Source organism: Trachemys scripta, chromosome 20 (genome assembly GCF_013100865.1).
Source record: "Trachemys scripta elegans isolate TJP31775 chromosome 20, CAS_Tse_1.0, whole genome shotgun sequence".
NCBI lineage: Eukaryota > Metazoa > Chordata > Testudines > Emydidae > Trachemys > Trachemys scripta.
This window is the reverse complement of record NC_048317.1, coordinates 5477653-5490582: the sequence shown is the minus strand read 5'-3', so window position 1 is coordinate 5490582 and position 12930 is coordinate 5477653.

The following is a 12930-nucleotide window of genomic DNA, read 5'->3' as shown; positions in this document are numbered from 1 at the left end:
ACTCTGCAATGGAAGGTCAGGGGCTGCAAGGAAACTAAAAATCAATATTTTTTTTTATTCGTAAAGTGCGGTTAAACTTGTCAAGGTTACAAATCCAGAGAAGTTGTAGAGGTCACGCATAAAGATGCACGGTCCCCTTTGAAAGGCAGCTAAAACCGTTCTGATCCATGCCCAGGAGCTTAGACCCTCTCCCCACAGAGCATGTCCAACGAAATTCTCCTTTCCGAATGTGGTGCCTCCCCCGGAAGTCCTTATGTAACGCGTGAGTCACGCAGAGCAGGGGTGTCAGACTGTTTTGGAGGGGAAGGACCAATTGCATGTTTAATTATGGGCTGGGGCATAAACTCAGAACTGCTACTTCCCACGCCGCATGTCAGAATGCGCATAGGAGGCTTGCAAAGAGACCCAGGTGTGTGGGGATGAGTATAGAAGGGGTGTGTTTGGCCTCTATATAGTGACTAAATGCTCACACTCCTCCCACCTCCCATTCATAGGTGGTGAGGGGATGAACGAAGGGTCACAAAGTGCTCTGAGATCCTCAGATGCAGGTCGCTGGAGAGAATGCTAAGAGTTATTAATAAGCTCAGCTGATGGATGGGAACAGGAAGGAAGAGGGTGTGGGAGTGAATAATCAAAACACGTCTCATCAGCACACGCCATCCCAAAAGCTCTCGCTCCTGTCGCAGTTGCATACCATGCCCAGAGGAGTACAGAGTGGGGTTCCCGCCCCCTGCCCAATGTGCGCATCAGAGCAGCGTGTCTCCCCCACAAGTTCCTTCATCTCAGTTTAGCCTGGATCCATCTTCCCCAGGCTCTGCGAAGGCTTCTCCTCAACTAAATTAATTACGTTTCCATTTCAAATCACTGACCCGCTTCCAAGAGCCTTTCACAAACTGCCTCCCCAGCCTGTATTATTTCCAATCATCCAACTTTAATAGGACTCTCCCTTTTTATATGAAAGGTGGAAGTTAATTTTAAATATTTTATTTGTAAGACAAAATTTAATCAAGAAATTAAGCAGCCTGAATACTAATTAGGGTCTGGACTCGGTGAGCCTCCACCGAGTCGCAAATCAGATCAAATCTGTCTTCTTCATCAGAGACCTCATAAATATTCATCAAACAAATAGAAGATTGGATGCCATTAAAGAGAGGAGAGAGATTGAAATCGGAATATTTCTGTGGAGTTGAAAGGGTTGGATGGCGTCCAAGCTTTGCCCCAAATAATAATAAATCATTGTTATGAGGAGGTTAAGAAATGGGCCTGTCAAATGCTTGTTGTCTTGGCTTTTGGACAAATCAAAAGAGATCTATCCTAATGTTTTCAGCCTGCTCCTTAATAAAAATGGACAGTTAGAATAAATGGTTAGGAATATTAATCTTTGTGTCCCGGCGGGGATGGTGGGTGAGAGACAATGGATGAGTTGCCCAAGTTTAGAGAGTTACGGCTCAAAGTTGGGACCTAGATTTTGGGTATGTCTAGACCCACTTGACTGGATTCACCCATCAACTTTGGGTGTGCCAAAACGCTACCAAATCAGACTGGTCCATCTTGTGCTCTTTGCTCTAATGTAAATGACCCCACAAGGTACCAGGCAACAGCCTCAGGCCTGGGGTGCTGGTTGGTTTGATTTTTGGGGGGAAAGCAGGGCATGCAAGTGTTTTTGTGTGTGTACGTGGGACAAGGTGCTGGGCAAAGCGTTGCTGATTCAGCCCTCTGTCACACCAGCTCCCATTTAGGGGGATAGATTAGAGCTGGCTGGAGATAACCTGTCCCTAATTGGGGAGGCAGCGAGAGCTGCCCCCTAATTAGTGTGGGGCTCAGGGGAAGGAAGCCAGTGGGGAGCAGAAAGAAAGGGAAAAGGCAGGGAGTGGAAGCAGGGAGGTAGCTCTTCCCTCCCTCCTGCCTGCAGATGGTGAAGGGCCAACTGTATATGATGAAACAGTGGTGGGAACAAACCTGTGAACAAACTGCATGGTCTCAGAGTGAGTCTGTGGACTTAGCAGAGGCAGGAGCCAAGGGGGCTCTGATGCAGTACGTCACTGCCTTGTACTGGATACAATCAAAACCACTGGGCTGTGTGCCATGATTTGCATGTGACCCAGGGTCTCTTAACTACTAACGGAGTCTCTCCATTAGCTCACGTGGCCCAAGGGGCTATGTAGAGACAAACAGCTGTAGCCTCTGGCCACAGATTTGTTACAATAGAGGCCGGGATGTAGGGTGGCGAGGAAGCTTTTCTTGGACAATTCTCTGGATGCTGCGGTGCGTGGAGACCGGCATCCCCAAAGTTAAACTGGGAAACATTCTTTCCGCTTGTTGGGTTTTTTTTTTTTTCCACACGCTCTGGAGAACTGTTTTCCGCCTTCGCTTTGAGAAACGTGAACCCTGCAATTCTTAAAATAATATCAACCCTTCTCCGATTCTGAGCCACATCAGAAGTGACTTAAATTGTCAGCTCAATAACTATGCGAGGGCTGATTCCGGGGCTGGAGGGTTCGCTCTGTGAGGTGTCATCCTTCCTGGTAACATGACTAGCTGTCAGCAAGGTGCCCCTTGCGTAGGAGAGGTACCAGGATCCATATTAATACCATGCTCCCTCCTGCACAATAAGAGCAAACGAGCATAAAGGGAAGAGGGGAGTTATTTCAGTGGGGAAAACCTCTGGGGCTTCAGTAAGGCGTTGCGGGTCAAGAACAGAAGCCTAAGTGGTTTTGGCCCTATTTAACCTGTTATTGCAGTAATAATAAGATCTAGCTATTCCATAGCACATTTCAAAGCACTTTACAAAAAAGGAGAGTATCCTTATCCCTGTTTTACACTTGGGGAAACTGAGGCACAGAGAGAAGTGACTTGCCCAAGGTCACCCAGCCGGCCAGTGGCAGAGCTGGGAATAGAACCCAGGTCTCCTGAGTCCCAGACCAGTGCTCTAGCCAACACTGCCTCCCAGTGGATTCAGCACTATACAAATAGATAGTACAGGACAGCCCCTGCCCCAAAGAGCTCCCAATCTAAAAGCCAAGACAGCTCTGCTGGTAGAGACAATGAGCAAGCTGGGGTGGGAGAAGTGGGCTCTCAAATAGGGCTGGGTAGGAAACACATTTTTTTTCTTAAAGCTTTTTGGGTTTTGCCAAAATTGATTTTTTTGTTATGTACAGAAATCTCTCCCCACCCCCCCAAAGCTGTTTGTAAAAGCTGTGTTACATGTTGAACAGGTTTGATGAACACATGGGACCAGCTGTAGCCGTAACACTAAGGAGATGTGTGCCGTTCTTTGTGAATCTCTCGCCCTGTGCAGTAAGGAAGGGGTCTGTGATATTGCTGGAAGGACCATGGGATCTTGAGCAATCTTGCCCTTTAAATCTCCACCAGCATCTCCCACTGTAGTCAAAGACGTGCTCATTAAAAGACAAGGCACGTTGACGGTTTACAGAACCTCCTTGTCAGTCAGCTGGGGATGTCTAGGGTGGGGGAGAATCGAGCTCCAATCATAGTATTTGCAATTCCAAGTGAGAATTTAGAAACTGGGATCGTTTAGTTTGCAAATGCCATGGCGGTGGGGACAAGATGCTGATATCAACGGAGCTCTCAAGGTGCCAAGAAATCTGCGGGCGTCATCAGTCTGTGACACCACCCTTCATCCCTTTGGTCAGGAGCGTCTCCCAATGTTCCGGATATCACCGCGGGTGGAGGAGGGACCACTCCATGTTTGAAGAGCAACTTTTGGCACTTTGCATGTGGGTTCCCTTCCCTAATCATCCTTTGCTGCCTTTCCTGGAGGGGTGGGGGGGGGGGGGGGGGGGGTTGTTGTTTAAAGGTCTAACAGTCACTGAAGTTTTAGTGGGAGCTTTAGAACAACTTTTAAAAAAACAAACCACCCCAGGACTTTGGCCTTTCTGATCAATGTTGTAAATATACAGGGCCAGACTTTGCTCAGCTCAGTGCAGATGTGGGGAAAGGTCGAAGGGGGCTCATGCTTTGTTGCCGTTCCTGTAGAACAATCGTTTGCTCCCAACTTAACTTCGGTCTGGTCTTCTAGCGGAACCATCACCATAGCATCCGAGCATGCAAGAACTAAACTAGCCAGGTGCATTATGGGTCTTTCCCTTCCTTGAAACATCAACTATTGGCCAGAGACAGGACATTACAATTGTTGGACCTAGAACGGCAAGCCCCAACTGGTGTACAAATGTTAATTCACCCTTCCAAGTCCCCATATTAGGTACAATAGGTAAAGAATAGGTATAGATGTATATGTACTCCAATAACCAGTGGAGTGTGGCACCTATTATAAACAGTACAAAGCAATGCTACCCAACAGCTAGGACGGGACATGAAAGCGGGTGGCGGGGAGGAGAGAGAATATCATACCAGATTGAACCTGCGCTGGGAACTGAATCAGAGTAAATACATTTTGCCTAACAGAAATTTAGCCAGGACACTGGGTTTACTCCTTGCTTTTATGATGATTGTCTTTAGTAGACAAAGTTCATTGTGAATCAGGATCTTGGCTTGACACCTCATCTCAAAGGCACCAGGCACAGCAACAGAGGGGACTGAGGCAGTACTGAGAGTCTGGCATCACTTTGCGTTACGGTGACCAGATAGCAAGTGTGAAAAATTGGGACAGGAGTGGGAGGGAGAGGGGAGGATGGTAAAAAGAGCCTATATAAGAAAAAAACCCCAAAATCGGGACTGTCCCTATAAAATCAAAACATCTGGTCACCCTACTTTGTGTGGCAGAGAGCACTTTCTGGGCCTTTTGCTTTGGAGGGAAGAAGACAACTGCATAAGCACTAGGGCAGAGAGCTGATACGCTGATAAGCACTAGAGAAGCTGATACGTTGAGGCACTATTCTTGAGTTTATGATTTGACACAATGATGCTGCTGTTTCTAGGACGATTTTTAGGGCCAGATTTTCCAGGCTCAGGCTACACAAGACCCTAGCCAAAGCCTAGCTGCTGAGCTCCCCCGGCAAGGCGTCCTTTCCTCCCAGGGAACATTTCCCTTCTTGGAAGGATCTTCTGGATCCCTTTTGACAGCAGCACAAGGCCGGCTGTGAGAACCTGTCAGACCAGGGGCATGCGGGTGGCTGTGGACAGAGGGCACAGGGAGGGACTGATCCAGCTCGTGTTGCAGTGAACAGAAAGATGAGTGTTTCTGGCTCTGGGTGGGGAAACCTAGCTGGAAATGAGGGTGCAGAAGGATGGAGGATGTGTTTGGGTGGTGAGATGGGCACCATCACGACATGAATAATTCAAGGGGCTCAGATAAAGTTTCCTTGTGCAAGCTAATGCATTGATTGGACCAAATTGCCTCCCTAGCCCTCAAGGAGGTAAAAATGAGCTAATCACCATTTGTTCTCTCTTGATAGATGATTAACCACAAATTAGAATATTAAACAGAGAACTCTGGGTATGTAAATTAATGGCTGAGAACTAAGTTAATTACCCGAGAAGCCATAAAACTGGCTTATTTTTATCCTCAGATTATTGTTCACAATTTTTTTAAAAAGTGTTTATTTTAAAAATGCCTTTTTTTTCTGCAGGTTGTGACCATGAACAACATTCATAGCTGTGCCAGCTGCAATGGAGGCAATTAAATCTCATGCTTCAGGGCCCGGCGCTAATAACGATCAGGAAGGAAGATTTCCTTTATATGTCTGACATTCCACAATAGACTAGGGGGAGCTGTTTTCCAAGGTGCTGTTTCCATCCCCCATTGACTGACTGTCATTGGAGTGAAGGGTGGTCGGCATTTCTGAAAATCTGGCCCTAAGTGGTTGTCGAGTTGGTGGGGATTGTGAAGAGAGCTTACCTTTTGCTGTAGTCTTGGGGGTTGGAGGCAGCTGGGCTAGATAGATCAATAAAGTGCCCTCTTAATATTAATGATCACCACATGCTGGCTATTAGCCAGGATGGGCAGGGATGGTGTCCCTAGCCTCTGTTTGCCAGAAGCTGGAAATGGGCAACAGGGGATGGATCACTTTATTACCTGTTCTGTTCATTCCCTCTGAAGCACCGGGCATTGGCCACTGTTGGAAGACAGGATACTGGGCTAGATGGACCTTTGGTCTGACCCAGTATGGTTGTTATGTTCTCCTTCTGCAATCGGCATTCCAGTCTGGAGATTCCTATCTACACTGGGAGCTAAATATCACCTTGAGTGTGCAGTTGATCACTTCATTCTGGGCATTAATTTGGAGCACTCAGAACTGGGATAGTTGGTTAATTGTGTCTGCTAAGCTGTTCTCCTGCAAAGCACTCAGAACACTGACTGACCCTACCCAGACAATTCCCAGTTCTGTGCCCTCCATTGATTCCAGGCTCCTGCCCATTTTAAACAATAAAAACTGCTATAAACCATGCTCATCTGGTTGGGCAGCCCATACCCATCTGGCTGGTGGACAGACAGCACCCTTGGCATGGGTGTGAGAGTTTGAATGTACTTTCAAATGTAAAAGACTAGGTTTTGGATCTAGTGACGGAAAAGGACCAAAAAGTGACAAGACCCTCCCAAATGGAAGAAGGCAGGTGATATAATGTGAGGCTTCAGAGAATCACCTTTGCTAATAGCGAATAAGGCTGATATAATAATGCTGGGAAATCTTATTGGAGGCAGAATTGAAGGGATGTGTGTGTGTGTGGGGGATGAATATGAGCTTTGGGTGTCTGTTGCAAAAAGAAGAGTCGTGCACCCTTTCTAGCTTGTTCTAAAACCTGACTCTAACCAAAGGAAGTGTGAGGCACTGGGTGAGGAGTCAGGGAAAAGGGGATTCAATTCCTGGCTTTGCCAATGACTTGCTGTGTGACCTTGGGCAAGTCACTTCATCTCTCGGCACCACCCTCTGCTTGGAGGTGGTCTGTATTGCCCTTTGGGGCAGAGACACTCCGTTACTCTACCTACAGCACCAACCCAAAGGACCCTGATCACTGTTGAGGTCTGCAGGCAGTCCTGGAATATGAATAAACTTACCAGACAGAGCATGGGTGGGTAACAAACAGCTGCTTGCAGGTGGACAGATCCATGAAAGGGACTGAATGCAGGACTCCCAAGTGCTAAACACTCCTTGAACTAAAGGAAAACCCATTTATCTGTGAGAATGCTGTCGGATGTTAGTCTAGTGTCCGCCACTAAGGGGAGCCACAATCCCACTCTATTACAAGAATGGCAGTTCTGCTGAGTGATATGATGCAGCGTGTTCCTTCTGACTGGGTGGAAGTGGCCAGTTTGATAGCCATTAGACCTTTAGGTCTGGCTTTTTGCAGGAATAAAACGCAGGCATTGAGGAGCACCAAAATGCATGCAAAAGCTGCATGACAGCTCTTCTGCACCAAAGAGGTAGGTGCTAGACCCGCTCACGACGCTTGTGATGTTAAAAGAAAATGAGAATGTGTCTAGCACATGCAGCAGTCCCCTCTGCATGCGGCCTCGGACTTGCATGCTGACCTTTGCACTCTGCATGTGTGGGGCAGGTGTTGTCCATCCAACTTTGCATGGGTGCAGCAGTGGAGCGGGTGTGGTCCAGGCCTCTGTGCCGCATGCAATGCTTGTGAAGTGAAGCTGTGTCATATGATTTGGGCGCTTTTTAATTGCGCGAGATAGCGCTAAGCCAGATGCAGCCAGGAAACGCACCACGCATCTAGGAAGCAGCGCTTTGCAAACAGCGTTTCTCTCGGATTTCAATTAGCAGTACCAACTGCAGTGAGGTGGCGCAGGGCCATGGGCATAGTGAGTGCTCTTTCGAGTGTGCACACTCCTCCTTTGAAGGGGTCCTGATGTGCTCCTCTGTCACACGATAAAGGGGGAAGAATAGTACTGACAAAAGGCTGATTTAATTACTGGAATTGTTCTGATTACAGCCTGCAAACACTGTTATCTTGTAATTATTGCTAAGAACATGCCATTAGTACATGATTAAACACAACGTCTTGTGGGCTGCTGGCTGATTGTCTGATGCCTTATGAACTTAATTAGTTCGTGCTGATAGGAAGCAACTGGGAAGATGGAGAGAGGCAACCACGCTACAAGGCGCAGGGGTCTCTTCCTTGGAGACCTGGAGGAGTAGGTCTGCCTCAGCATGAAGGACAGCTCCTTAGCCAGGCTCCCAAAGGAGTCTCCTTATCGCTAATTAAGAATAGCTCCTTTCATCTGAAGATCTCAGATCTATCGAGGTTCTCCTGCTGCACTCACCACTGGAGCATTAAAGCACTTGGGGCCGAATCCTCAGCTGGTGTAAGTCTGTATCGCTTCCGCTGACTTCAATGGAGTTGCACCCATTTGTAGTCTGGCCCCACTGTCAACAGAGCGGGGCTCTCCCTGGCTTCGACACGTGTGGAAGGAGCGCAGCGCCTCTCAGGATTTGGCCTTCCCGAATGACCGTAGCACCTACAGGCCTCCATCTAGATCAGAGTCCTGGTCCTGTCAGAGACAGGAGCAGAACCTGAGCCTTAGGCCAGTGCTGGATCCACTAGGCCATACTGCCTCCTGTTTATTTAAAGTCCTCCCTCTTGTAATAACCTACCCAGACGGGGATGAATATTGCTCCCATTTAGGCCCTTGAATTCAAAGTGTTTGAACAGGTGCAGCCGAAAAGGAATTGGCACTTCGGGGGCAGTCGATGGTGTCAGGAAACGCACCCGGCCTGGCTTTTCCGGGCTGGGGATCTTGGTTTTATTCTGCACGGGTGTCCCTGAGCTTTCACTCACCGTGGTAGGCTCTTCCCCTTGGGGGATAACAAGGGCGCTCTCTGCAAGTCAGAGTAGCCTGCAAAAAGTTCCAGTTCTGCCTCCCAGCTCTGTGCCCCACAATGGGTCAGAATCACCGCCCCCTCCCCCGCAGATGAGAGGGGCAGGGATCCGGCCCACGGTCGCACAGCATGTGAGTGACGGGTGGGTAAAGACCCCAGGGCTGTTGTACATCTGCGATAGGAACAAATCAGTTCATCGGGAAGTGGCCTGGATCTGATTCTCCTCTCACGTTGGTTTGATGCTGATGTAACTCTCCCGCCTGGGGCAGATGACTCCTGACGTACTCCGAGATAGTCAGATGCTTATTCATAAAGGTACAATATTCTTTTCAGATAACTGTTCTGCACTTCTCTTCACTGTGTGATCCAGCCGGGCCTAGCCCATCCCTTCCCTGTCCTCCACGACACCTAGACCAGAATCATCCAGGAAAAGCTCTATTTTGGTCCAGGAGACGCTAAGCGTGTTCTGCATAGGGACCTCTCAACCCCTCTCGCATGCCATCAGCCTGACTCGGTGACAAGGGCATGCAAACTCATCCTGACGTTTCATTAGCAGAATTAATTCGCAGCCTAATTCTCCTCCCATGTTGAGAAATCAAACCTTCCATCAGACGGTGCCCTGGGACCCTCCCTGTCCAGGCACGGAGGGTTGGGTCTGAGCGTGTTAGAAATGCCCGGCCTGGTTCTGAATGATAATAGATTTAGAGGAGAGCATTGGAAAGCTGGTTCTGTATCATTTGCTGATTGCCATACAGACTTCAGTGCTTCTCACATGCCCCAGGGTGGTGTGATCCAGCGGACGGGACGCTAGACTGGAACTCACCTGGGTTCTAGTCCCCACTCACTGACCTGCTCTGTGACCTTGTTTCCCCTCCCATCTTTTCTCTTTCGGTTGTAAGCTCTTTGTCTTGCAACATGTTCTGTACTGTCTGTGCCTAGAACAGTGGGGCTTCCATCTTGTTTGGGGCCCCTAGGTAGTACTGTCATGCAAATAATAATGAAGGGAGTCCTGGGGCAGGCCCCTACTGTCCATTAGGAGAGATTGTAAGTGCCCTGGGGCAGGAACCATCTGTATGTTCTATGTTTGTACAGGTCCTAGCACAGTAGGGTCTTGGCCCACAAGTGGGGCTTCTAGGCACTGCCAAACTACAAATACTAAATATCTGAGCCCCACAAAACACCTGGGGATTTTCATCCTACAGCCTCATTCATCTAGTCGGGAAAAGAATTCTGCTGCAATTGGTTTTAAGCCCTTGGAACAATTCTGTGATGGAGCAAGGGGATACGGTGGCCTTGTGGAACAGCCCAGAGGCAGGAGACTGGGATTCTGTTCCCACTTTTGCCATTGACTTTCCGAGTAAGCGGCTTTAGCCTCTGTGTCTTACCTTCCCCGTCTGTAAGGCGAGGATACGATTTGCCCCTCTATTTAGTAGGGGAGTTGTGAGCTAAATGAATGTTTGTGACGTGCATCCTGGGCCCGATCCCAAGTCACTGGAAGTCTTTCCACTGACTTTTCTATGGCCCCTGAGTCCGGCTCTAGTGTCCTTGGATGGAAGGTGCTATATCAATGCAAATTCTCTATCTACCTGCGGGGTGAAATCCTGCCTCCCTTTGAAGTCAGTGACGTAATTCCCAATGTCTTTCAATGGAGCCAGGATGTCACCCAGGGTATTTAGGAAGCGCGCATCACTGCAGTATCTAGGCAACATTTTAACATTCAGTTCCACTCTGCCAATCACCGAGCTGGCTTCTGAATTCATCCATGTTGCTTCAGGCCTTTCCCTGGGGCAGGCGGTGTAATCTGGTTTCCCATCCTTTCTGCACTTCATAAAAGAGGTGTGTATGTGTGTGTGTGAACAAATTAGCCCTATGAAAGGCAAAGGAAAAAGGGGAAATACATTGGAAATGGGTCTATTAACCCAGCCCGAGCTCACTAAAGGATCCATGAATAAAATATGAAAAGAACGAATTTATAATGGCTCATAAACATTTAATCCCCTTATGTGGCACATACATATATTTATATACAGAGACATAGCCTGCAGAGCCCTCTAGTTATGGAAGCCCAAGCCTGGATAAACAGGTTTGTGCTCTTGTGAATACAAATTGGCCATCTCTCTTCCTAACAGAGGCCAGTGGGGCGGGGATCAAGGTCTGCATGAGGGTATAGAATTGAATTTCAGCAGGTCCCAAGGCGCCAAAGTCTCATGAGCTGTGCCCAGGAGAGAGCAGCTCCAGATTAATCTAGATTTCGGGCCCATGTCTGAACCACAGATGGAAAATTGGCTCTTTCACAGTTTTGAATCTAGCCTGGGACCAAGACTGCGCAGTAGGATTAAGCTGAGAGCATAGTGAGCAACCGGTCCTGTATGAAAAGCAACGTTGGAGTTACACTTGGTCCATGCCGGGGGCAGCGGGATGGTGCAGATGACACTGGCCTTTTCTGGGCCTTCTTCACACAAGGTCACTCTTCTGTCCCTGCCGTCCAGATCCGAGGCTTTGGCTGGGTGAGATTATTCGGCCACGGCTGGCACCTTACTTGTGGATGCCCGTCTCCCCTCGCCAGGAACAAGGAGCTCATCTCAGCTGGGTCGTGAGCCCCTGGCTCGGGGACTGTGGATGGCAGCTTCACCTCCCCAACCCTCCCTCGCTGAGGGGTCCCCGGGCTGGCGCTTTTCACTTCAGTGCACCTGTAATGAAGGGTAATTCCTAATCACTTCTGGCTAATGGAGGCTCTGAGGGCCAGGGCTGCTGATGGACGCCTGCCTTGATCGGAGCTGACACCGCATGCCGCCGGGGCCTGTGGTGGAAACGATTCCCAGGCAAACGTCACTCGGTGGAGCGATGGAGCCTCCCGTGAGGAGCTGCTGGCAGCTGCTCCGTTCAGAGAAAACGTGGCTCTGTAGGACCAGCTGCCCCTGCGCTGGGCCTGTGAGATCTGCGGGGTCCTTCGCCACAGCGAGGGGCAGTCACCGGGCCATAGGGGCCAGTGTTAACGGCAAGGAGGTGCTTTATTTAAAACTGCGGTGTGCCTAGAGCTCTTACGGTAACGGGGAGATGGGACTGACTCTGGCAGGGAGCAAACTACCCCCCCTTGCAGCTCTTGCAACCCTGATATTCCAGCCATAGGCCCCAACCTAGCTCTGCTGATGCACCTCCGTTCTGACGTGCAACTCACTGTCTCCCCCCTCCCCCGGCTGTTCCAGTCCTAGCTCCACCGCACAGCTCAACTAATGCATCTGAACCAGCTCTTAGTCCCAAAGTCCTCGGCTTTGTATTTCCAAGGGGTTTTTGTGCTTCCAGGGCACTTCCTGTCAGTGTTCCCGTCCCTTCGGTTGCCCCTAGGCTCTGCAATACCTGGCAGAAAATCTACAGCCTGATGGGAAAGGCACGAGTGATTTCAATGGATGCTCATTTTGCTGGGGTGCAGTTTTCTCTAGGTTTCTCTGAAGCTTTGGGTGTGCCCTTCCTCCTGCCCGACCCTTTTTTGAGCGGAGGAATCGCTGACTCCCGCCCCGTTGCATTTAGAGCCAAATTTTCACCTGGTGGAAATCAGTGTCGCTCCATGTGCTTTAATGGCGCCACGTCAGTTTACAGCAGCGGAAGATCTGGCCCACAGTGTTGATATCTGTGTCTGTAGCACAGGGGAACTTGATGGTCATCCGCCTACAGTGCCGCGCTCCTAGCACGGTGTGCAACTCGCCAGTACCAACCTTGAACCCCGAGAACCCTGCTTCTCTTTCAGACCTTGCTATGGGAGGTGGGGGTCTCCCCTGCCCAGTGGGGGGCTATGCAGAGCCCCTCCTTTCCCCTCCCCTCCCCCTGGGTCTTTCAGGCAGAAAGATGGGTGAGAATTTCCCATTCTGCAGAAAGCAGATATTGCAAAGCAGCTGCTAAATCCTGCAGCCCTCATGCTGGCAAAATTACCATTGACTCCTAATCGTTCCCATTGATGGACCGATAGCTAGTGAACTGTGTTCCTGATCCCTGGGAAATCCATTGTGCCGCTGGATTTCAAGGACGCGCGGCAGCAGCCACATCACTCAGCGCTTGGCCCTGCAGTTCTGATACAGGCAAAAATCCCATGGACTCTTCAGCCATTCACCTATCCAGCCATTCGCCTGGCTGCCTAAGGCATCTCTCTGTCTACACGGTGTGCTGTAACCCCGCCCCCCATCCA